Raw genomic sequence first — 26483 nt, forward strand, 5'->3', positions numbered from 1 at the left:
ACACAGGTAACACGAACAAAAATCCATCCTGGAGGAGAGCAATGGAGCTCCTTAGGAAAATAATGCATAGCTAATAATGACAAGCAGTTTCAATTTCCTTCATCTACAAAAGCAGAAAGGGGAAAATCATAATTTTAACACAGATGGATCTATGGCATGGCAGATGAATGAGATATCAAGGTGCACACAGGAGACAGAGAGGCAGATGCATGAAATCCACCCCTGCCATAATGTCATTGACAACACACCTGAGAGGAAAGTACTGACAGTGCCCTGCCTGACAGACATTTTTAAATAACTTTTCTCTTGCTTTCCAAGAAAATGACAACACTTACCTTCCTGTGTGCAAAACCAGTGCCAGGTAGGGTGTGGGGGGGCTGTTTGTACAGAGGCAGATCCTTCTTTTAGAGCTCCCAGCTGAATACCTTGCTCATGCCAAGAACAAGCATCGCTTCGTCAAGCTTGTATTTACAACCCATCATTAAAGAAACCAAAAATAAACTACAAATGCAGCTCTCTCCACTATAATTTATGATTAATCTTATCACTGGCTGGCATTTCTACCACATCCCTGGCTGCAACAGAGAAGACATAATGTGGTCTTACTTGTTTAATGTCCCTTCCTCTGGTTCAAATGCACCAGCCGGTTGCTAGGGCTGTGCTGTTCACTTTTCGGTAGGTGGAGATTTTTTATTTTTATTTTTGAATGACATACAAACCCTCTGGCTACAGCGCTGGTGAAGACGTATTCCAAACGGCTTACAGAGAAAACAAAACACTGCCCTGCAAATAAACACAAGGAAAGCTGGGGAAAAAACCCAACAAGGGGCTCTGTGAATGGAACTGCAGTCTGTTGGATGCAAACAGGAAAGCTGCCTAGATATGGATTTCAAAATCTGACATTTAATTAAGATGGCAGACTTCAAAAATGAAGGGGGAAAAAAAAGTGCTTAAGCATTTTACATATGTAGGAAATGATAGTTTTCCCACCCAGAGGCTGCCTCTTTCCCAGATCAAACAGCACACACAGAGGCATCAAGGGGCAATATCTTTGAGCCCATTTTTTTGTAATTTTGGGGGGGGTCTCATTCTGGATCTCCACCTGCAAAACACACCATGCTTTAAAGCCCAGAGGTTCACAGAGTTAAAAGCAATCAGTTGCCTGCTAGCAGGTCTGAAGGCCCAGAGGACACACTGTGCCCTGGATGCCACTGCTCTGAGGAATGGAGGGCTGGCCTTTTGTCCCACTTGCCTCCCTCTTTGTGCACATGGGCTGCAAATGTTCAGTGTTGGGAAATAAAGCATATTTTTATGACATGATGCAATAAGATGGATGACCTAAGTTTCCCAGCTCTCCCATTCACACATAACACTCCTTAAGCTAGGAAATCTTGATAACACAGAAATTGAGAACCTTGATTAGGGCTTATTTCTGAGAGCTGTTGAGAGTAATAGAGGACCCCCAAGAGTTGGCTGTCACTCCAGAGCAGCCTACCACAAAAGTAAAATGAAAAAGCTAAGAAGCTGCAGTCATCTTCTCTGGGGAGGGTGGGGGAAAGAACCTGTTCCACGGCAAAAGTAAGACCCTAAGTGCTGTCATAGATTGTCCTGCATTCTCAGTCCTAACATGCACCAGATGACTGCACAAGAGGTCTAAAGGAACTTCTGAATTAATCTCTCTTGCCTCACTACACTAAAACAACACATCCCTAGCAATCAACTTTTACAAAATAAAGCTCTGTTTCATGAAGAAAAATGCCATTTCAGACACATTTATTTCTGCTTTTTCTAGGAGGCCAGAAGAGAAACACAAACACACAGAGACTTATTTACAAAATACATTTCAATCACAATTGCAAACAGTTTCAAATTAATTCAATCCAAATCCCTGGCACAGTTTCTCATGGGATGTTTTGAAGATGCTCAACTACAGTGCCACCAGTCAGTAGCAGTTTAACACTTACTAATGAATATATTCGGGTAATTTACACTTGGAGTCATTAACATTTCTTCTATGTAAATGATGGCTCCATTTCACTCCTTCCAGGCCTGGAAGAAGAAACTAAAATAGAAAATGGATCCTAGTTGAATACATTGCTCTGGTGTTTTGGAAGAAAAGAACAAAAAAGTCAAATTAGGAAATGTTGGAAATACCGCAACGGGAACAATATAGCAAAATATCTTCATTTGAGGCAGGGATGGGAAACTAGTAAGCCCCCAGATATGCTTTTGGCCAAGTAATTCAGACACTATCCCCCTTACCCAAAGTCACCATGTGGAGCCAGGTGTATCCATAATCATTATTATGGATACAAACAACCCAAATGTTGGCAAATGCTTACTTTAAACAGATAATGTCTATTTATTTTTACAAATAAAATTGTTTTTGAATTTGCTGAGCTGTAGTCAATGACATCAAAGCAATACTGCTCTCGTATTACGAACGTCTACAAAAAAAGCAACAAATGTCCCTTTGTTCTCTAAGTCTAGATCCTTTCTTTGTTCCCTGAATTTCATTATTTCTTTATTATACAACAAACATTATTTATTTCCTTTAACTGATAAAAATGAATGGAAGCACACTGAGGATAAAAGCCCATCCCATAGTACGTATGAAACATCTCAAGATAAAAGGTTTCAAGCTGCAGAAATTACTTTAAAGTCCTTTAAGAGCACAAAACACAGAAGTCCTTCCAAAATATAAAAGTTTATACCTGCGAAGAACTTAACCTCAAATCACACAACTTTTACTACAAACCAGCTGAGCTGTATTCTGCACTTTGCCTTAAAATTTGTTAAACACTCTGGTCGTAAATCAAAAGCTCAGCCTCGACAAGATAAGCATCCTTGAGACTCTTTGACAGAGATGCCTACACAGCAAACAGCTTATGTGAACACCCAAAGTCTCTGACTCAAGGTTTATGGCTTATGGCTCATATCCAATTACAAAACAAACCCTTTATTTGGGTCCCCAGCACTGAAATCACTCTGGTTGCTTATCTCTGCTATCCTACTCCAGCAATTCTTTTGTTGTTGCTGCACTTGAAAGGAAATTTTAAAACCTGGGTTTTACACTGCCAATGTAAAACGAGGTGATGTTCTGTCGACTCTGAGTGCTGGGTGACTGGGAAGCAGCTCCTTACCTGCAAAGCAGGTGATGTGTGATGCTAACACCTGTCTGCACACCCTCTTCAGACTCACTTTCGCTGTTTTCTCACAAGAAATACAAGGTCAGACGAAGTCTGTTAAAAAAAACAAAACTGAAAACACCCCCCACAGACCACTTCAGGCTGTTCCTGTTCTACTGGTTAAATGTTTATTAATAGTCTTCAACTTCTCACCTCAGAGAGCCTGAATACCAATCCATTATTTTCTCACTTGTTTTGCCTGGGTCCACTGATGAGAAAAATAAATGAGATATTCATCCCTGACTCCAAGACTGCTAATGCAATCAAGGAAATGCCTCACATTCCCCAGCAACATGTTACTGACCACACAGGCTACAAAACAAAAGGGGTACTGTCAGGCCAAAAGGTAGTTCTTAAAAATACCTTAAAACCCACCTAACTCCTGAGCACTGACCCACATTTAGATCCCATTTCATAGTTCGTGCCACTTTCTTTCAATGAGTTGCCTCCAAAGGCCAAATTCACAAGCCTTCAGATTTGAAAGGATTTGGCTCTAAATTTTGGACCTCCAGGTCTATGGGGTCGTAGATGCACACTTTCAGAGTCGACACTGCACAAAGCAGAAGTAGAGGGCATCACTTATAAAAAGTCCCTAAATAAATAAAATATATTTAGGCTGAACAGTGTTTTAATACGTGTCTGTAGAAAATAACAAAAAATTCAATATCTTATAATTTTGCAGCATCAACTGTTACACATGGAAAAAAATCTGTGTATATACTGCATCCTTCCCCTTCTATCTACTTCTGATTTTGCTGTGTTAAGATTTACCTTTCAGGAGTACTACGTAAAACAAGAGTGTGATATCTGAAGCCCACGTTTGTGTGTGAGGATACTTTTGTTTTTCAAAGACTCATGATCTCTGAGAACCTGAGGCTGCCAGTACCACCACTGCCACAACATGGTTTGCTATCTCGACTCTCCTGACATTTTAAAAATGAAGCAGGGTAAGATTCAACTTGGTTAAGGGATCTTTTTTCTGCCATGTAATAGAATGGGACTGAATTCTAATGAGTAAAAAAATAGAGGAAAAGCGAAAACAAATAAATTGTAGGCTAACTTTCCCTCTGATTTTCTCTTTTTCTCCTCAAAAATTTGTGGACATCTTACTGAAGCCCTTTACCAGTAACTCCCACTGGAGCTTTGCTAACAGCATTTGTTTAGGTAGCACAATTGGGAATATGAGAGAGTCCACACCAAGACAAGTTGCTTTAGCAAGCACATGGACTTTAATCACTATCAAAAATTAATGTTTTACCTTTGACATTCCTGAAATACTCCATGTGGGTTCAAAACACAGATTTCAAATTTTGCATTAGTTCTCAGCTTGGAAAGGGTCAAGTGGTTCATGGGCAAAACACTCTGAACAGTGTGTCTGTTGTCCTCAAGCAGTGGCCTCTAACGTTTGGTAACTGCGGCTTGTGCTATCCCACAGCCAGTCAGAGCTGCCACAGACCCTGCAGAGCAAGGCTCCACAACAATGGGATGTCTCCTGTTCAGGCAGTGTGGCTCTGCTGGGATGCACTCCGTCATCCCTTCAGGATCATCCTCTCCTTGCTCTGGGACACAGCCCGTGCTGACTGCCCAGCTCCAGAGCCACTCATTGATGCTAGAGTGAAGAGGTGACACACACACACACACAGGGCATTTTCCCTGTTCTGCCCTTCCCACACTTTTTTGACCACTTCTCTTCCGCACATCCTTTTTCCAGTCCCTAGTGAAAGCACAGCCCCGAGGATTTCAGTAATGCTGGAGTAAGCAAAGTTTTTTAATTCTTTTTTATTTTCAGCCAGGGAGCAGAGTGCTGTTGATTCTGTCTTGCCTTTTCAACACCAAAGTCCCAGTGCTAAGACATGAAGGACAAAAGCTGTGTGCTCTCAGCTCTAAGAGAAGGCCTTTCTCTGCTGAATGCTGCACTGGTGAGTAGTAAGCAAACAAATCCCAAAAACCCCACTACTACTACAGTGCTGCTTTAAGGAACCACATGCTGCCCACACCATTGCTCGGCTGGGGAGCCGTGTGTCCTGCCTACCCCTGTGCCAGCTTTGCTCCTCAGCACAAAGAAATTTAGCACCCAGGACACAGGAATCTGCTCTTCTACTGCTCATTCCTTCTCCTGAAAGTCTACAGATGGTTCTTTTGGGTAGAGATGTTGTCTTTTCCATCCTCCTCTTGCACAACCTCCTCACCATCCCTTGCAGAAAGATGGTTTCAGTCTTGGTGCCCCGCAGCTTTTAGCATCATCCAAGGCTAAAACACTTGGTGAAGGAGGGACCGAGCTGTGCTTGGGGTGCAGAGTTCATAAGACAAAGACATCAGTGCTAGGGGAATGGAAACAATGCTGGGTAAGGATAATACATCCATAGTTGATACTGAAGGGTAGGAGGGCTTCACCTGCAAGGCAGAGGGAAACAGCAGATCAGCAGCAAGCCAGAGCTGTGGCCTCTGTAGGAATAGAGCTTTAAACACAACTGGGCCCAGCCCTACACTCTTCTTTCTCCTGCAGCAGGAAGAGGAAACTGGGGGGGAGAGGGTCTTCTTTCTGCTGTTCCCCCAGTAAGAGAGAAAGGTCTAGGGATGGAAGGGAACAATCACTCTCCATCCCATGGCCAAGCTTCTGGATGTATGTAGGAGTGGGGAAGATCCCACCCCTCACCCCATTAGTAAGATAAACAGAAAGTGCTGGCTTTGCAACTGAACAAGACACAGTCCATGAGATGAAGACAAATTTTAGCACTCAGAAAATTAAGACACACTTGCATCAAGAGATGTCTGACACCCAGCTGGGGCAGAACTGCAGCTGCTGCAAACCTACATGGATTTCTCTGGGATAACAAGGTACTGAAACTGGAGTCATTTACTACAAGTATTCTAAGTGTGGAACTGTTTGAATTATATAGAACAATGAAAAATGCCTGTTTCTTTAGATACAGCAATAAACTGTGGTTTTTTACTGACCTTACCAATAGTGGGCTGCCTTTAGCAGACAGGGCTAAAACACATTAAAATGGAGAAAATAACTTTTAAGGGCAGTTTGCAAGAAAGTTTACAGTGCAATTGCAGCAGTTCAGTGTGAATACACCTATAAATCACCTGGTTTGATAATTAAAGGATAATTGAAGCAAGAGGCTACAAAACTTTCTTTGTAGGCCCAGGATCAGCAGTGGATGGGTTAGCACACAGCACCAGTGGGGCCACAATCCAAGTCAACAAGTCTGAAGCAAACTTAGGTGTGGCTAAATCCCATGACAACAACAATAATGTAGAAATACCATCACATGCAAGAGCTGAACTGCCCCTCTCCATTATTAAGTATTTGCCACATGTTTAAGCCAGTCAGGTTTATAGACTCTTCTGGAAAGCCAGTTTTACCCCACAAACTCTCTCAAAACTTGAGGTCATCCAGCGGAGTCATTCCACCAGGATATTGGTTTTCATTAAGAAAGAACAGCACTATTGAGGCACATGGTTGTTGAAGGAAGTTTTGCGATCTATGAATATTGTGAAAGTTTGAACACAGAAAGGCCCTTATTTGACATGAAATACAGTAAGGCTCAGAAGGGAAGGAAGCCATGGGGAAGCAAGATCACCTGATGTTTTTAAAGTCTGGAATAGAGAATAAAAATCCTAGACTGCTTAACTGTTTCCATTCCCTTGACCTACATATCTAATTAAAATAAACCTTCAAAAACAATATAAAAATTTAATAATATTTTAAGATGTTTTTATTAAAACACTGAATAAAATTTCAAATATGTTTTTACGACATAGAAAGACCAAAAGTAACCTCACTGTTGTTTCAAAGTTGTATTAGGGAAAAGTGGCTCTTGTGTAACTTCATAGTTTTCTAACTTTCCACAGTTCCACTCCAAGAGATGATAGCAAGGATGGAACAATACATCTAGGATTAAAAGCTCCCAAGCTCATTATTTATATACAACTAATTAGCTCCTCCTGCACACATACATACACACCCCTGCCTTGAGCACTGGGAACTGCTAATATAATTCCTGCAATTAAAAACTTCAATGCCAGAATCCTTGTCTGCCAAAAGGAAAAACAACAACCACTCTCCCCCAGTACAGCTGGGCATGTTTGTACAGGAGTGGATGCCCAACCCTAAAACAAAGCTCAGCTCTAAGATCTGAACTCTCCCAAAGTTCAAGGTATTTATTAGAAACCTGTAATCCAGCACCACAGACCACCTTGGACCACAGTAGAGCAACCAAAGCAAATCAGAAGTTTGGGGAGTTTACACACTGTGGTTTTGTTCAGCCATACCAGAGATCTCTGCTGATCATGGGATAACAATGCTGAACAAGTCTCACTCTGTAACAGCTTTTGCTTTGGCTTCCCCCTCAGAGACCATGTTAACTTATGTTGTGTCAGGGATGCTGGCAGTGCAGACAGATGGGGAAGGACCACTTACTTGCCTGCCATCATGTGAAAGCAAAACTAGCCCAGAATAGTTCAAGGCCAACACTCATAAAGGCTTGGATGCATTAATGACCCTCAGCATTTCCATACAAATCTTCCTCTGAATACATAATCTCAAGATAAAGCTTCAAAAACCTTGAGGGATCAGATACACTTATAATGTTACATTTCTTTGAAGTACTTTTCCCTTTGTATTTTGACCACACTTCAAAGTTTTCCTACTTACATACAAATCAAATTAGACATCTAATGCTAAAAGAAGCAGACACAAAGTGTTTCACACTTTCCCAGCCTTTAGGGGTGGTGGGGCAAGACTCAGTCTTGTAGAAAGAAAGGTATATATTAACCATAGGCTGATTGTCACTATACCAGCTGGCCAAGGAGTTGTTCTTCACGTATCAAAAGTCAAACAGAACCAGGATACACCTCCAGTCCACACCTGTGGCTGAAGATCCAGCTCCCAAAGAACAACACAGGTTTAACCTGTAGGATGCAAACTGACTTGCTGCCATGAAGTGGGAATTTGTGATTAATAGAAGTGCCCAGTGCATGAAGGGAACAGGAGGGAGGAGGCTAGGACAAAACCAAGGTACACCAGCACTGGCAAAGCCCTTATGAGGTTTAATTTGGGTGAGCTGATCATCTTCAAGCGTTTTCTTAAGAGGCAAAAGGAAAAACTCAACCCAGCTCCCAAACACTGCAACCTTTGCCATGGAAAGTGATTGGGGGTGGCTGTCAAGATGTACCAGGTTTTGTGCTTCAACCAAAGACCTTTCTGGAACCATTTAAAAAAAAGGATGATCCTAGAACTGTCCTCTACTACCATGCCAAAAAAACCCACAGAAAACAAACCAACCTGAAGACTGCAAAACCCCACCCCAAATAACAGAACTAAACAAATCATTGCATTTTCTCATCATGAACTAGCAGCTTCCTCAGCAACCACGTGAACATCTGGGGCCAAATCCTTTGTGACATACATGGAGGCATTGGAGTTACCTGGAGATAGTCTTGCATGTTCTCAAGCACTAGATAAGTTTTAAAATGTTGGTTCTTGTTTCATATATAACAGATATATACAAATAACTATTTAAAACTATTACCTCCTGTGCTTCCATTTTAGGGCCTGAGTATTTTTCCATGTGTTTACTGAGCCATCACTGGAGGGATGGTTTCTGGGAGGTTATATTTAGCTCTAAAGGACTAAAGATGTTTTTTCCCTGGCTAAAGTTAGGAAGGGATCCTCCCTTGGAGGAGGATCTTACGCTAACTCTGCTGAACATAAAAAAGCACTGACACAAATCTAGTTTGGGCTTGCAGAGGACACTGGTGATGTCAAGGCCTCAGCCATGATTATCCTGTTCCTTAAAATGGGAAAAGTAAATCCAAAACTGGCACAAATGTTTGCTTTATATATACAACAGAACTACAGTTTCATCCCTGTTTAGGAAAAGAAACATCACTTATTTCAGGATGGAAATTGTCACATCTTCACGCAGGGCTCATGTCACAGTACAGCTCCTCTCAGGGATAACCCAACATTTATTTACCACTCCAAGGAAACAGGCTGCAGCAGGGGCATTTTGGCAGCTCTACATGGCTGCCACTTCAGTCACTGGACAGAAATGGGGACAGCTCTACATTGCACACACACTGAACTGCTCACAGAAAAATCCATTGCTGCACACAGCCTCCAGCCGTGCAACAAAACCCCTTCAGTCACCACCCTCCTTACAGTACCAAACCGCTGCTTACCTACATGGATTCATCCACTTCAAGGTTTTGTTGGTAAGACACAGCTACCACGCTGATTTACCTCAGAGAGGTTCAGGTCTTGTTGATAAATTCTTATTTTTGCAAATTAATTCCTATCATAGAATCAGAGAATGGTTTGGGTTGGAAGGGACATCAAAGCCTATCTCCCTCCATCCCCCTGCCAAGGGCAGGGACATCTTCCACCATCCCAGGTTGCTCAGAGCCCCATCCAACCTGGCTTTGGACACTGCGATGGGGCAGCCACAGCTTCTCTGGGCAGCCTGTGCCAGGGCTTCACCACCCTCACAGGGAACAACTTTTCCCAATATCCAATCTAACCCTGCTCTCTGTCAGTGTGAAGCCATTCCCCCATGTCCTGTCACTCCAGGCCCTTGTCAAGAGTCTCTCTCTATCTTTCCTGTGGGTTCCCTTCAGGCACTGCAAGGCCACAATGAGGTCACCCCAAAGCCTTCTCTTCCCCAGGCTGAACAATCCCAATTGTTCCCTCAGCCTTTCCTCCCAGCAGAGCTGCTCCATCCCTCTGATGCCCTTGGTGTCCCTGCTGTGGCCTGGCTGCAGCAGCTCCCTGTCCTTCCTGTGCTGGGCCCAGGGCTGGAGGCAGCCCTGCAGGGGGAGCTCAGCAGAGCTGGGCAGAGGGGCAGAATCCCCCTTCCCTGCTGCCCACCCTGGGGCTCTGGGTGCAGCCCAGGATGCATCCCTTAATGCAAGTGTGCTCCTTTCTGGTATTGCTACAGCTTCAGAAGTATGGAAATAGCTTGGAAATCCTGCACTACTGAAGTGTTAGTGTGTTTCAGACACTGATCTCTTCTCTCGGGTGACCAGGGACAGGACCTGAGGGAGCAGCACAGACCTGTGCCAGGAATTTCTGGCTGGGGTTCTTCACAAGCACACACACAGAAGAAGAAGGGAAAATAATGCCAGAACATCTCTGCGTGGTAACAAGCAGACATCTCTGGCAGGGGAAGTATCTGAGTCATGCTGTTGGATTTTGGGATTTGTTTTTTGCCCTTTATTAAAACTTTTAGCAGTTCTAAGTTTCTGTTTCCTGCAAATGGCTCAGTGATCATAAATGCATTTAGGCCTCTCCTAGTATTTTAATGAATTATCAGCTCCTTCTCCTCTACTTGACTTGCAGGCGAAATCTGCCATTTTAAGGAGATAACCTTAAGCAGCTTTCTGCAAAATATCAAGAATTCTAAATTGCCATTTCTGTGCTCTGGTTTGGGGGGGATTTTTTTTCCCTCTTCCCTAATATTCTATTTAAATTGTCTTTAAAAAAAAAAATGGAGGGTTGCCCAAAATGTAGTAGTGTGATGTGCAGTATTTTACAGATTGCAAGATCTTAATCAACATGTCAGCTAATTAAAAACCTTCCAAAATGTAGGGGTTTAACTCCCTGTTGCATTATTGTGTCTAAAAAAAAAATAAAAAAATCAAGACTTAGGAAAGCAACATGAACAAGATAATTACTTCCAGGGCATCCTGTTTTTCTAAACTAAGTCTCAGTATCAATGAAGCAAGAGCTGATGTCCAGTCACACTAGTGACCATTGATGAGGAGAGGAAGGAAATGACAGCACAAGTGCACACTTGGCAGGGAAGAAAAAGGTAAGGTAAGTGGGATGTCTCCAAAGGCAGCCTCCTGAGTAAACAGGTAATGAAGCCAACCTGAGGCTTGAGGAGACATTTATCACCAGCCTTATGGTGGCTGACCAGTGACTTGTGCCCAGAGGCAGTGCTCTGGCAACCTGGGCTGCCCAGGGAGCTTGCAGGGGGAAGGAGGAAAACCAGCAGATATGGGACAGAGGACTTCTTCAGGCTTGAAACCAATACTGAGAAGCCAGATCATGGCAAGACAGCTGCAACCCTCCTTCCAGCCAGAGGAAACAATTCCACATGGTTGCTGGTGAGTTCCCATGCCATGGGCACTCCTCAGGCTGTACTAAGCAGTGCTTCTGGCAGCTGAGACCACCTGCTCTGTACTCACATAACAACTCAACCTGTGGCAGCAACTCTGCCCAAGGGGGTCTCCTGGTACTGCAGCATTGTGGGCCAAGGTAGGAAACTTCCATCTTAGGTGAGGTCAACAATTTTGAACTTGAACACAGCCATGTGCCAATAACATGCTCTAAAACAACCATTATTTTCCTAATTCCAGCTGCCAAACTCCAGAGAGCTAACCTGATTAAAGACAGACACGAAGGTGAAGTAAACTGGGCATTAAATCAAAAGAAACAGCTTAGCTAAACCAGCCACCCTGAAGGACTTAGGTTAAAAGCTGCTCACCTGAGCTGGGGCTCCTGTTACTCTGGTCTTCACGGCTATTTTAAGGGGTGTGCCTACCCAGGTAGAGCACACATTCAACATTTCTCCAGTGGGAACTTTTCACTTGTGGGAACTTTGCACCAGTGAGGAATAAAGACAGCACTCCATGTCCAAGAGCATCTAGGAATCTGAAGCATAGCTCCACACTGCTGCTAAAGCCAAGTTCAGTGCAAGTAGATTTTCAACTTGTGCCTGAGCAATTTTTTATCTCATAAACAACCTCAACGCTATAACCCACTGCAGATTTCAAAACACTCATTTCAAATCCTTTACAACTGGCCACAGTATGGGGGAGAGCAGAGTCAACTTATTTCTCACTGACAGTAGAATTGTGGTAGTGCTCTTCTGAAGTCAGAAAATACCAACAACAGAAGAAGAGAAACACACCCAGTATGCCTGTCAGAATGCACAGGGCACCACAAGGATACATCAGCAGGTACCAGTTCTGTGGTATCTCTGCATCAGCAGCCTGTTCCCTGGAAGCTTCTTGTCCAAGAACTGTGACCCAGCCTGGTGCTCCTTTGCTTGCAAGATCTGACAAAATCCCAAGATGCCGGTGTGGCTTCATGCCAGCAACCTGTTGCTCCAAGGAGCTACATGCAGATGTCTACTGAGGGTAACATGACCACGCATGTTCCCTCTCCTGCTGTAACGCCAGCAAGGCTACAAACTCCTCCTGGATAACGCAAGAGATAACACAGCCATATCCCACTTCTCCCTGGCATGGATCACAGCATTCGCTACGGCTGTCACAACCCTCTGTGAATTATACACAGCACACACCCTTAACAACACAAACCTCAGAGCTGCCTCCACATTCTGTGGCAGCAGAGATTAACAGATGTTGACAACTGATCAGATAGGGGAAGCATTAGAGGAGACAGACACAGCCTATTACTACTATTTGTTGTGTACCTACACGGTTTCTCGCTGTCAGAACTGACTGCACTCATAGTTCCTCCTGATGTAGCAATGTTTTTGGGCTTCCCTTTCCCATCTTCCCAACAGGCAGCTGTTTCAGCTGCTCAAAGCAGTACTGCCCCTTCTTTTAGTGACAGGGGGATAATCACTGGCTGACAACACCCTGCTAACAGGAAATCACACCTTAACATCACACCCAGGCATCAGGAAACCCCTTGGCAGTAGGCACCTGATCCAAATGATTGCTTGCAGGAACTATCCAGAGGACACAATACCACATTCATGCTGGACTATGCACATCACTCCTCCAATTCCCTGCCCAGAGCACTGCAGCACAGCTGGCAGAGATTCTGTGAAAGACACCACAGTTGCAAAGAAGGTCCCTAAGTGAAACTATGAGATCAGCTACAGAGGAGTGGGAACATACTCTAGATACTCATAGGATACAAAGGTGTTACGTTTATACATGACACACCCCTTGATATTAGAAGAGGAGGTTTCATACAGATCTCGCAGCAGCTTTCCAGTATCTGAAGGGGACCTACAAGGAAGCTGGAGAGAGAATCTTCATTAGGAACTGGAGTGACAGATAAGGGGGAATGGCTTCACACTGACAGAGAGCAGGTTTAGATTAGATATTAAGAAATTGCTCCTTGTGAGGGTGGTGAGGCCCTGGCACAGGTTGCCCAGAGAAGCTGTGGCTGCCCCATCCCTGGCAGTGTCCAAGGCCAGGCTGGACAGAGCTTGGAGCAATCTGGGATAGTGGAAGGTGTCCCTGCCTATGGCAGGGGGTGAAATGAGATGGTTTTTGGGGTCCTTTCTAATGCAAACCATTCTATGATTCTCTAAATTCCATCAGTGCCCAAAATCTGCAAGGGAAGCAACAAAACACTATCACATTGTTGCACTGTGAAGGACAGGATGGGAAAGGGCAAGGGCAAAGGAGGAACCGTGGAAATCTCTGCTGAGGTCTTAGAGCAAAAAGCAACCAAAGCCACGAAGAGGCTCCTGCAAGCGCTTGCAAGCTGCCAGTTTGCTCTGTTGCCAGACTGTTCTGGGGCTGAAACACTGACAGTCAGCAAAGCTCTTCCTCAGACAGGGATGCAGCATTCCCACCTATCACAGTTTCACCTCCTGCTGGGAGCTGGGAACAGATACAAGGAGACCAGAGCTGCCCTAAACTGGTATTCCCAGCAATGCTGCAGCATCCAATGGGATGCACAACACTATTTTCTGTCCCCACAGGGACAGACAGCTGTTCAGTGCCCAGATGGCAGAACCAGGATGGCTGCTTTACCACTGCCATCCCCCAGTGTCCCTCAGGCACAGTGACACCCAGGGCACCTCAAGCCTCAGTCGCTTGGCATCCAGCCAAGCAGGCAAACCAGCCAAAACACCCCTGGCACTGAGCCCTGGGAGTGGAGCCAGGAATGGTTGCCCAGTCCCGCAGCAGAGCTGAACTTTCCAAATATTTTGAACAGCTCCTTATCAGCAAAGCAGCTTTGCACCAGCTCAGCATTTCAGTGTTTATAATCTGGCCCCCTTAAATTGGATTGACAGCCAAGCGGAACCACAGCCTGAAATAGCGACAGTCTCTCTGTCGGCATAGGAGCTTTTCAGCAAGACCCACCCAGCCTGAGATCAGCAAGTTGCACAAGCCCACATTTGATGTCAAGCATGTTTCTAATGCCACTGAAGTCAATGCTGCTGAGGACATGCTTAACACTGGCTGCCTGTTTGACCAAGTGACCAAAACAGGATGTCAAAATACAGATCCTGGCAGTTTTGTGCAACCTGTGGGTGCTGTCAGTAATAAAGAGCAGCCCTCTCCTCACCTTGACTGACTTTAGACCATCTGCCACACGTGGCCTCCGCCACAAGCACAACAGAAGCAAATCTCCACAAACATCCTGATCATTATGGTGGCAATCTGTCTTCCCTCTCCACTTAGAGGCACCACCAGGGTACAGCTCTAGGAGTGTGCGTGAGTGGGTGGGTGGGTGGCTGTTTGAGACCAAGGGAAGCACTGAAGTTCCAAAACTCACACCAAATCTGCAACAAAGACATGTTCACATGCAGTATGGATCTTGGTCCACATCACTCTGATTCAGTGTGACACCACCATCACATAGAAAGGTAACTTCTTTACCAAGGTGTCTCAAGGCAAAATTTCCCTAGGGTTACACAGAGCCACCGTTACTCCATACGGAACACAAATCAAAAATCATTCAGTAAATCAGCAAACAAGTGCTGCTCTGTTGCACTGAGGGAATTCACAGGGTGCGAGAGCAGGCTGTGTCTGGGAAAAGGAATGAGGCACGGAAAGCCTCCACTGAACAAAGTTCACTCATCAGCAGTCAGACAGCACCTGAGCTAAAAGTTAACAGCCTGTGCCCCTCATGGTGAGAAGAAAACAAACACTGGCCACTGAATCATCACCCCTTGGGGACATCCTGCAGTATTACCATCCTTAGTGTATCAGGGACTGACTTTACTAGCCACTGATGCTTATATGACGGCTGTTCCACTGCTGTTACCTAAGAACAGTTGCTAAGGGTGTGAGAAAAAGCACCTCCTTCAGGTGTAGGACTGTCAGCTTGGAAGGTGCTCCAGGCATTAGAGATCTTGGATTATTCTATTCCCAAATTCCCATCTTGTCCTGGCCAGTGCTGCTCACTCAGAGGTCTCAGAGGAACAATTTCATCTCCCTCAAACAGGGTGTTGGAAAGCATAAGCCTAAATCCCTTCTGCTTAATGTACCTCCAGTTGGTGGGCACTGACCTACCCAGGGTTTGGAAAGAGGGGAAACACCCTTCTGTAACTACCCTGTTACACACCTCAGAAGAGGTGTCCCAGAGGAGGATCAGGCCTCTGGAATACAGCAATTGTTGTGTCATCCTAGGGAAACACATGGAATTCTCTGGCCTTACCATTACACTAAACACTAGATGATTCAACTGAATTTGCTCTCCCCTCATGAGGTAAGGCTATTTCCTACTTTCTTCCAGTAACTCAGATTTGTCTATGTCCTATTTTTGGTTTCTAAATTAAGAATATTGCTCATTACTGGATTATATGGCATTTATTCTGAGGAGCAAGAGATACTGATGCAGCTAAAAAATCAGTATAAACACCCTGTGGATGTAAGCCATGACATTTATATACCGGATTAATAAGCACTAAGAGGAATTTCTGATGTAGGGCACATGACCCTCCCTTCATTTCAAAAGCAATTATTTTAATACCACAGTTTCTTGAAAACACTGGTAGACAGGCAGCTTTATCAAAAAAGCTTCCAAATCCTGGAAGGACAATTTCAGGTGCATCTCTGGTTTTGTGATAAAAGAACATCTGGAGTGAGTGTGGGGGCTGACCAGCAGATAAGCAGGATGAGACAAACAGCAATTTAATGCAGAGTGGGTCTGAGCCTCTCTTAGAAGGGAAAGACTGGACACAGAGCTCCTGCTCCAGTCCACCTCCAGCTTCATTCAGCACCTCTCCTACTGCTGTCACTGCCAGGTTTCTGGAGCGCTCTCATTGCTCAGAGTGGCCCTTGCCTTTCACACCTTCTCACCTACCCCTTGATATTTTCCAGATACCTCAGCCTGGAAGCCACTCCCTTGCTCATTTTAGAGGGCCAGCTTACAGCTGGAATCCTCCCAGAGAACAGCCAGGCTCCCTAGCTATCACTTGTCAAACCTAGGCTGCACCACCTCAGCCTTTCAGACACAGGAGAAATGGGGAGCTTGCCAATTTGTGGTGAGGACAGCTTTAAAAAAGGACAACAGTTGTTTTTCCACTGAAGACCTCAGTGCTTTCTCACAGTGGTTTGATGTCCCAGGAAAAAAAAAACAAACCAAAAACAAACAAAAATAAACAGACAAACAAAAAAACCCTCCATCCAACCCTCCCTGGGCAATTACCTTCCAGCCCTTCCAGCCAGTTGGTCCCTTCCTCTTAATTTCAAATACCTAAAGAACACCCAGAGATCCTAAAGGATCTCAACAAAATTCCTGGAGTATCAGCACGATCCAAGCAATTCACCCTGGGCACATTCTTGGAGGTGCTCACTACTTTTGGATGCAATACCTCAAAAAAATTACAGAACACAAAATTAAAACAAACACAACAGAACGACCCCAGACACACATGCAGTTCCCCACACACTGAGCTGCTGACATTTTTCCTAAGCAGCTGAAATCAAAACCTAGTGAGAGAAGCTGTCAAATGACAAAGGAGAGACATCAAGACCTCACCACAAGTACTCACACCCTGCAAGCAAGGCATGAAAGCCTTCACCAGCTGCTCTGTACTCACTACTGCAAAGTCCAGTCCCAACTCAGCCCTGAGGGCTTCCCAAGCCCAGCAAGGGAAAAACGTCCAGATTCATGAAAAGTCACATTCAGATCCATAAAAAGTCAGAAGACAAGTAATTTGGGTGTCATGAAAATCAGAGGATGAATCCAGAGCCCTGGGAGCATAGAGTGGTTCAGAACAGCTCTGCCCAACACTGGGAAGGAGCATGCACAAATAAGGTATCAGATATATAAAAAAGTCAAAGAAAAATTACAATAAAAAAATTCATTTCTAAAGGTTGTGATACCTTGGTGCTGCTCTCCATTGCTGAAGGTCTCATCTAAGGCATGAGGATAGCTGTCCTACCCATCAGGAACAGAAAACTAAATATAATCTTGGAACTAAATCTTGAGCTCCTAAAAAAGGCTCTGAAAAGTTTTGCATCCCCAAAAGGAGTACATGGCTGGAGACAGTTGCTTTCTCCAGTGCCTTCACCAGCACAGCATGCCCAGAATAAAGCTGTGTTAAGCCATGCAAGGCCTTTGGCCTGAAAGTCTATCAAACAAGGCATTTGAAGCCAGTCAGAAGGTGGTCAGGGAACCTCTGAGAGCCTGCAGAGATGCAGCCACGAGATTTTCCTAAGGAAGATGAAGGAGTTCTTCATGTGATTTCCATGCTCCTTTTCACCTAGCAGATTATCTGTTCTCCCCAAAAGGACTCAACTATCCTAACACTGCCCAGCGCTCCAAAGCAACTTTGTAAAAAGCCAGAATTCCTGAAAAAAAAAAAAAAGTTTTAACTAACTTCTAGCAAGTAGACAATGAAATTGTTACCATGACTTCCTCTGTAACAGAGTGCCTAATTCCACAGTTTACTACCTACAGCACTCACCTTTTCAGTATGCCATGCAATGCATTTGGGGGTCTTGTCAGTTCATTAAGCAACTGTAAATCAAGGCCTACAGCCTAGTGCAGTTGTATGAAATTATTTCTGCAAATGACATAATTCCAGACACCACTCTAACGCAATAATTTCCACTACAGTCCATAGGAGGGGAAAAGAAAAATCTTAGCATGGTATGTGGTGGATGAAACCAGATCAGCTTCCATGTATTGACACAGTTTCCATTTTGAGGATTGCTTTTCCCATCTTAGTCTCAGATGGAAAACAAGATGGGGACAATTCCTCACACACCTCCAACCACTCATTAAGAAGGAACAGCCATATCAGTCTGTGAGAAAACTTATTTAGAAAAAAACCCAAAACAAAACAAACAAACAAAAAAAAACCTGAAAAAATACCACCAGCAAATGCAATTAAATAAGTAGTTAAGAAGACCAGGAAAGATCATTACATTTCCCTTTGTGTCAACCTGAACCAAACTTTTTGTTGCTCTAGCAGAAGTCAGGAAGGTGGGAACTCAAGTTGACCTTGTTTCTCTTTCCATGGCCTAAGCTCATTTGACTTCTTGTTCACTTTGCCCGTCTGTAAAATGGGGGAAATGAAGATAAACTAATACACACAATGTTATAGGAATTATTCAATCCATAGCCACAGAATTCTTTGAAGATGCAAAGTGCCAAGCATTATTACTAGATGAAGAAATGATATATTTTCTCCCCCAAGCTATACAGAGAAGAAAAAAGCCATGCAAACAGCCAACTGTATTCCTAATGAGATGCAATACTCAAAAAGTGGGACATCATAAAACAGATTGGACAATCTTTTTCCAGCTCACAAAGATTATTCTCAATACATAAACCTCAGAGGATTATAAATTCAAGCAAAGAAACTTAGCTTTTTACAAGATTTCTGCAGACAAAATAAGCTTGTCTAAATAAACAGGGAAAATGTACATTTTTGGTCTTAAAGAGAGCAAAAAGAGTTTTTCAAAAAAGAAGGAAAGAAGTGAAATCAGGTTTGCAAGCTTTGTGAGGCATGAATTTATGTTTTCTGAACATAAAGCAATTTCCAGGACTGGGAAAGTCAATAAAATAAGAAGAACCGGATGGGAGGGAGGCCGGAAAACACTGTGTGCAGCAGAAGGGTCACATGCTGGATAAACAGGGCAGGCTGCTCACTGTTTACAGATAAATACATCCCCCCTCTCTGCAGAGATTTATGTGTATTAGAGAGCCACCATCAGAACTGTGGATGAGCAGAACTTTAAGTTACATTAAGGTTTCCCAAACTACATCACATAAAACGTGAGGAGCCAAAGTAGAATAACACGCTTCTTTTCTGCAAGCAGCAGTATCACCTCTCAAGAGAAGAGGAGGAAAAAGACACCAGAAAAGTCCCCATCAGAGCCTGCCTGGGGACCTATGGATGCTGAATGCAAGAAAGCAGGCAGGGAGCACAGTGTCTGTGTGAAACTAAGTCACACAAGGCTCTCACTCTGGCCTGAGAAAGCATAAGAAGGAATCTAAACAGTCCTTGGAGAAAGACAACAACCTTTGCAGGTGTTGTTTTGATCCTTGTTGTTTACTTGCAAGAAACAGTCAAGGGGTGTTGTTCCCCAATTGTCCAATGATGGTGATGTGTTAGTTTACTGATCAATGAGAGTTTTACTTCTCGGACCTGTCTATAAAAGAAGATCTGGAATAATAAATCTTGCTCTCTTAGGCAGCCCAGCCAGAGAGTCTGTGCCGTACTTTCCGCTGTTCCTAATATAGTGAGACAGGGACCCTCCTGTGCCCCAACCATGGGCGGTGCTGCACCTCCCATAAACATGCAGAACAGCCACAGGCTCTGGGGAAATGTTTGAAATTATTTCTATTTTGAGCACAATTTAGTTTAGCACAACTATTAAGAGCCCCAGAAAAACTGTGTGTGGGCTGGGCCCTGCAGGACAAGTCATCAAGTGCTAATAAATGGAATACATAGAAGTTGCCTTGTGCTTCGTTCCCTCCCTTCATTCAGTGTGACATTGACGGGGGAAACCCAACAGATACTGATTTTTGCCTTTTGCACACAGGCACTGTAAGAGGGTGGACTGGACACTATTTCAGTGCTGCATGTGATGCTCTGTCTCAGCTTTAGGCACACCAAAAATCTGCTGCCACCGAGCACAGACCTAGCTCAGAGCTGGTGGAGGAGGGTGAAGACACAGCTGCAAAACTGCAGGGTTTTGCTAGGAAAGAGCAGGAGCTATAGGGAGCACACGACTGACTCTGGCTACATGGACTTAGCCTTTCTGTGTCTTCATGGCACCATGCTGAAGCAGCTGTCTCTGCTAAGGCTTATTTTAAAAGCCTTATTTAGCTTTTCTGGATTATTTATACATGTGGCCTTACTGTGGGGCAAGGCTGGAACTGGCAGCAGCATGTTAAACATGGAGCTAGCCAGGGAGGAAACAGCAAGGTGGAAAAATCCATGCTTTTATGGATAAATAGAGGCTGTGGGCAGAGGCACTGAAACTCCACTCTGAACACTGGTGTATTCTGTGTGGTGAGACTGGAGGTCAGACATCTGTGCTGAACTTGTGGTAACCCAGCAAAGAAGCCCATGTTCCTCTCCATGTGGGAGAAGCAACCAGCAGCCCAAAACACAGTCCCCTGCCCCTGTCAGTGCTGAGTCAGGCACAGGAATTTCCTGCCATCTCATTAGGGGAGGCTCTTATTTATCTGTTTAATGGGGAAAGCAAGCAGCAGCTGGAGAAATCAAGCTTTTCAGACTGATTGCTGAGTGCAACAGGTCTGATTCCACCAAATGCCAGAGACCTGCCAGTAGTGGAGCCACAGGAATGGAGAAGGGAGGACTGAGCACCTGCTCCTACAGCCCCAGATGGACATGGACACACACACATCCTTCCCAGGGAGCAGCAGCACCAGTGACAAAGAAAACCAGGCAGATTTATGTCCCAAGCCTTCTGCTGCTCCTGGGGAAGGGGATTGAGCACAGCATTTGGGAAGCAAAGAGGGAGAGACTTCCAGCAAAGGCAAGACATTCGCACAGTGATGCCAGCAGATTGAAAGTCTCCAAACACACATCCAGCAGAACGTGGCTGCCAGCCAGCACCAGACATTTAACCATGTTTTTACAGCCACGATGGATGCAAATCCAGCTGGAGTATAACCTCACCGACCCTGATAAGCAGTGATAAAACTGAACAAATGTGACCAGGATGGGAGACAATAGGTGACAACCACTCCCAGAGCCAGCAGACCTCTGATTAAAAACCCAAGGAATAAAAACTTTTGGCAGTGGAGTTTAGGGCTTCTGACAAACAAGGAGCAACAACAGCCACTTCTTTCCAGGTCTGGTGCAAGACCTTGGGCAGCTGTGAATCCCAGAGAGAGCTCATGCACAGTGATTTAGTGTGGGAAGGGGAAAAGAGCCGCAATGAAGCACTCCAAGGGCTATGGAGATGATAAAGGAATAAAATAAGGGAAATGGTATTTTAAATGAGACACCAGTCCTCACATCCTGAGGGACTGGGAGCCCAGCTGTGGAGTTATGGGATAAGCACATCCCAGCCATGGGTTACAATGATCAAGTGCAGGCTCAGCAACCTGACCCAGCTCTCCAGATGGAATTTAGGATGCTAAATCATACCATAATATCCAAAACAAAGTAGATGAGGGATCACCATTCCCAAAACAAGACTGCCAGCTCTGACATGCACTAGGCTACTTGGATCAAATCAGTCTAGACCAAATGCAAAATGCTGCTCCTTGAAGCCAACAGAAATGGGACACTTCCAAAAGACCTCACAACACATACTGTGTTTTGCTGAATGCATTTTCTCATAAACTTGTCCCAATAATCTGAAAGCTCTTGGTAGTTTCTCTGCACGTTGCCATAGACCTGCTGAGTCAGATTAACTGCACATGCACAGCTACATCACGTAGTCACAGCATGTCCAGGGGGATCTTGTGCTGGAGCTGAACCCTCCAAACTGGGTCCACTGGCACTGTTTGAAGCCTTCATATGCCACAGAACAGCTCCAGTGCTCATTTCAGTTTTGCTTCTTGGATAATCCAAATACACTTCATTACTCTGCCGCAGTCCACACCTTAACCCTAAATTCAAGGTCATTAAAATGTAGAAACATAGTTTCCATATTTCTCTGACCCTAAACTACAGCTTAGACTGTGTTAAGTAAGAACCATCCTTTAAAAAATACAAAATCAATGGATATCTGCACAAGCAGACTGACATTCTTCTACAATTCTTACTAGAAGTCATATAGAGCATCATTTTAATGACATTTGAAATGAAAGCCCAAAGGAGCTGTTGTGTAAGATATCAAAAAGAAAAAAACCCAGCAGATAGTAGATAATAGACATCAGCAATGCAGTGGGTTTAGATTACTCACCTACAGGAACAGACTTAGTGTTGATCTCCACTGTTACTCTTAAGCACGTACCACTGATCCATATAAACTTCCAACACTGAGAAAAAGAGAAATAGAGATTTTGATTAATCACTCAAAGCCTGAGATGACTTAACTGTGATATCCTGTAAAAGTTTATAATCAAGTGACACAGGATACAGGAAGCACTGTGGATAATGTACATAACAGCATTTAAAAAAAGCTAATACCAAGAGATTAAAAGATGACAACTGATGTACAAAACTGAAATGAGCTTGTTAATTCCAAATAATTCTCAGCAACATTATTTCTCAGTATCTCTACATTACACAGTTGGTCTGTGCCTGCCCTTGACCTTCCCAGCTGATCACACACATACAGCACAAAACAAAGGTGAATAATGTCTGGCAATGCTTCCTTCTCACTGCAACCTAAACAAACCCCAAACAAGCACCCAATGTTGATGAATACTTGAAAATGTGTGAAGTAAAGCCAGTGGAAGTCAGAGGAGCCCATAGCACTGAATCAACCCCACAATTCATTCTCAGCTTGAGTTCCTGAGTCTCCTTGCTATGACTATTTTCGTAAATCAAAGATGTTCTCTGTTCCTGTGGCTTGACAGGAAGCTTTAGTCTCGGATACTCCCATTTACAGACTGTGGACAAAAGAGGAGCTATTTGGTATGGGAAATTTGACAAAACTGTTCCAGGAGAAGGCTCTGGGTAGGCTTTGAATCTGAAATGCAAAAGGGAAGTTTGGGGAATAAAACTTCAGGCTAATAACTCAAAACTTCCAAACCTATGTGGTTACACAAGCTCCCATTAGAAGAGGCTTAAGAATAAGTGACTCAAAGACGAGTGCTCAGTGAAATATGGTTGGTAGAAGGATGGAAACAACCAGGAACACACCAGTGTACCCCCACCTGCAACACTTCACTGGCATACCAAGACACTGCTCTCCAAACAAACGTCATGCCAAGAGCATGAGGAGGAGTTTGAGACAGGCAAGTAACATCATCGGAAAGCAAAGAATCAGCTCAAAAAAGTGGGAGTAAAGGCACACTGACTAAGTAGTTGTTGACTTGTGGCAACAAACTGCAAATATCCAGAGACTATAAACTGGAAAAGAGAGAATTCAGCTCTTGTATGACTGGGAAGGGAAAAAAAGAAATCCCAAATGTTTTCAGGGCTATACACTTAAAAGCTATAATAGATCATCTCAAGGTGCACAAATGATTGGGTGCTTATTACTTCTCTGAAGAGTTTTTTAGAGTAGATTGAACAAAACCACCAGGGGATAAAAAAAAAAGACACAGAACTGAGCAGGACATAGGAGTCTGTGCAAGCAGACTCCATCACAGGACAGGGCTCCAGGCTATTGCAACAGAATAATTATGTACTGAGCCCAGTGCAACACAGGGAAAAAAACATCTGCCAGATGGAAAAAGGCACAAAATGTTGTAGGCGGGGAAAAAAAATATTTGAGGTTTCTATAAAGGGCACTGCAGAATGTCATGTTGGTGTTATTTTAAGCCTGCCTAAAGTAATATGAAGGGCCAAAATGGAAAACCTATAATTAGATGTAGCTTCTCCCCTTCATTACAATCTGACCAGAGCTGATGCTCCTGGATTGACAGGACCTTTGGGATTCCCATTGCCTGGGCTGCCAGGACACACAGGCAGCAGGGGGAAGGAGACGTGGAGCATGGCAGCTGTGGGATTCTGCCACTGCACCTTTGCTGCATGGGACTGGCCACCTCTGCTCCTCACAGCTGGCCTGGCCCTCCTGCTGCAGCCACCAGTGGTGCCCCAACTCCCTCAGCATCTTCTGCAGCTGTTCAGAACCAAGCTCCCAGCTGGGTCTGTCCCCCTCCATCACTGCAGGAAACTCACACTCCCCACAAGGGCCATTCTCCAGACTGACTTGCTACTCCCATCATGGGTGGCAGCACCACAGATATTCCCAAGCCTCTCCACCACCACTATTTTGGTAAATCAAAGATGTTCTTTGTTACTGTGGCTTGACAGCAAGTTTAGTCATTTCCTTCTCGACAGAGTCAGAGTTACACACACATAACCCACACCTCGGGCAAGCTGCATGGCCACTGGCTGTCTGATGAGGAAGGAACGTGTTCCTGCATTCCTCAAAAGGGAACAAACTGCCTCAGACCCTGGCAACACAAGGATTCTGTTTGTTCCCAAGGCTGCTAGGGAAGTGGGCTTCATTTCCCACTCCCCCGCATCCTTCCTTCCTCAAACTCAATTTAATTTTGACTAATGAAATTCTGGTCCTGGTTTTGGCTGGGATAGAGTTAATTTTCTTCACAGTGGGTTGTATGGGCTAAATTTTGGATTTGTGCTGCAAACAGTGGAGATGGTTTAGTTCTTGCTGAGCAGGGCTTGCACAGAGCCAAGGCCTTTTCTGCCTCTCACTCCACCCCAATGAGGGGCTGGGAGTGCACAGGGAGTTGGGACGGGACACAGCTGGGACTGCTGACCCCAACTGACCAAAGGGACATTCCAGACCATATGTGGCATTACATTAGTATATAAAGCTTGGGGAGGATGTTTGGGATGCTGGCATTTATCTTTTTAAGTCACTGTTACCTGTGATGGTGCCCCGGTCTCCCAGGGATGGCTGAACCCTTGCCCATAGAAGGTGGAGAACGAGTTCCTTCCTTTGCTTGTGTGCACAGCTTTTGCCCTCCTTATTACACCATCTTTATCCCAACCCATAAGGTTTGTCACTTCTACCCTTCCAATTCACCCCCTGATCCCACCAGGAAAGGAGTGAAGAAGTGACTTTTTGGGGTTTAGCTGCTGGTTGGGGTTAAACCTCAACACTATCCCTACTAGACACCCCCTAACCCTAAGCCAAAGAAACCCCCTTGCACACCCTCACCTCTGAAGACTGTTTACAGAAGTATTTCCTATAGGACTGGCTGTGAGGTTTATCCCAGCATTTCTCCAGCCTGAACAGGACACAGGACACAGAGATCCAGGGGGCTTCACCCTGCACTAGGATGCCAGGCAGACTGACAGCCCCCAGGGAAAGTTTGGCGTTCAGGACCATGAGTGAAAGCTGTGACTTCTGGGAAAGGGTGGGGCTTTTCTGGCTTAACTGGAAGGGTAAATTATCATCCAAGAACAGGAGCTGAGGGCATAGCTGTTCCCATGTCACACACAGCCCTGAGCTGTGGGCACACAGGAGACCGGGGGATCTCCAGCCTTGACAGCAAGAGCAAAACCCTCCATCAAGTTCAATCCAAGTTCACTTTCAGTATGAAGAAAACAACCTCCCAGAAAACCACACTCATAACCAAGAGCCAGTTGTTAGGAATGATCATTTGAGAAGAACAGGACTAGGCAAACCAGGTGAGAGTTAATTGGGTTTTTGCTTTCATAGAGAGATCACAAAGTATAAACACCCTGCGGGAACCTCTCCAGTATCCCCTGGAAAGAAAGATGCACGATATGGTCTTTTTCTTTTGCAGACTCTAATTTCTTAACCAGGAAGAAAATGCAAATCCTACTCCCACAATCTTGCATGTTCAGCAGCAATATTTGACCTTGCCAATCAAATGTTTTCTGCAATAGCCACCCATTTCTTTTTTAAATTCAAGACACACAACTGCATGCAATTAATTACACGCTGTGTGAATTTAAACAGGACACAGCCCTGTGCTCAAAGACCTGAAAAAAATCACATGTTGCACTGTGTTTAGGGACACAGCTGAAAAAGAAAGGTGCAGCACTATTTCTTTGCTTTGTGACTCCTAGGAGCTTTGTTTCAGGAACATTTCCAGAAGAATGCAAGAGCAGTGCAAACAAATAGTTAGATTCATGTCTGTTCTTTACTAGATAAAAATAAAGATCTGTTTTGCCTAATCATTTCTGATAGAGAAAAACAGGACTTTGAGATACAAGATCTGAAAGGGCCCCTCCTCTCTACTAAAAGCTAAAAAATTACTCTGAAACATGGGACCCAGGTAATCACAGCACAATTCAAATAAATGCTCCTTCCCACACATGTGCCTCATGTCTGTCTGTTTATATTTCAATTAAAAAGCTACTATGACATTCTTCCTACGTTTTTAAAAGAAATTTCCACAGGCAACAGGATTCAAAATTACTAAGGAAAAATTATTAACAAATGCAGTTCCAAGGAAGTCACTGATGCAAGCTGATTCTGTCCAGCTATCTTGCCTTGGAAAGGTGGGAGGAG

At 44.3% G+C, this 26483-nt stretch overlaps 1 protein-coding gene across 48 annotated transcripts in view; it reads right to left on the bottom strand.

The window, feature by feature from the left end:
- The window catches only part of PPFIBP1 (PPFIB scaffold protein 1), a 104361-nt gene that overhangs the window by 52228 nt on the left and 25650 nt on the right, over nucleotides 1-26483 (bottom strand). For 46 of the 48 annotated variants that reach the window (XM_086885087.1, XM_086885079.1, XM_086885085.1 and 43 more), the window contains one exon: nucleotides 22263-22338. The gene's annotated coding sequence lies outside the window, so the exon portion shown is untranslated. Of the gene's footprint in view, nucleotides 1-335; nucleotides 643-22262; nucleotides 22339-26483 lie in introns of those variants that run through there. The other 2 variants (XM_086885076.1, XM_023927389.2) reach the window with 1 other exon arrangement.

The sequence above is a fragment of the Cyanistes caeruleus genome, chromosome 4, assembly GCF_971803275.1.
Source record: "Cyanistes caeruleus chromosome 4, bCyaCae1.hap1.1, whole genome shotgun sequence".
NCBI lineage: Eukaryota > Metazoa > Chordata > Aves > Passeriformes > Paridae > Cyanistes > Cyanistes caeruleus.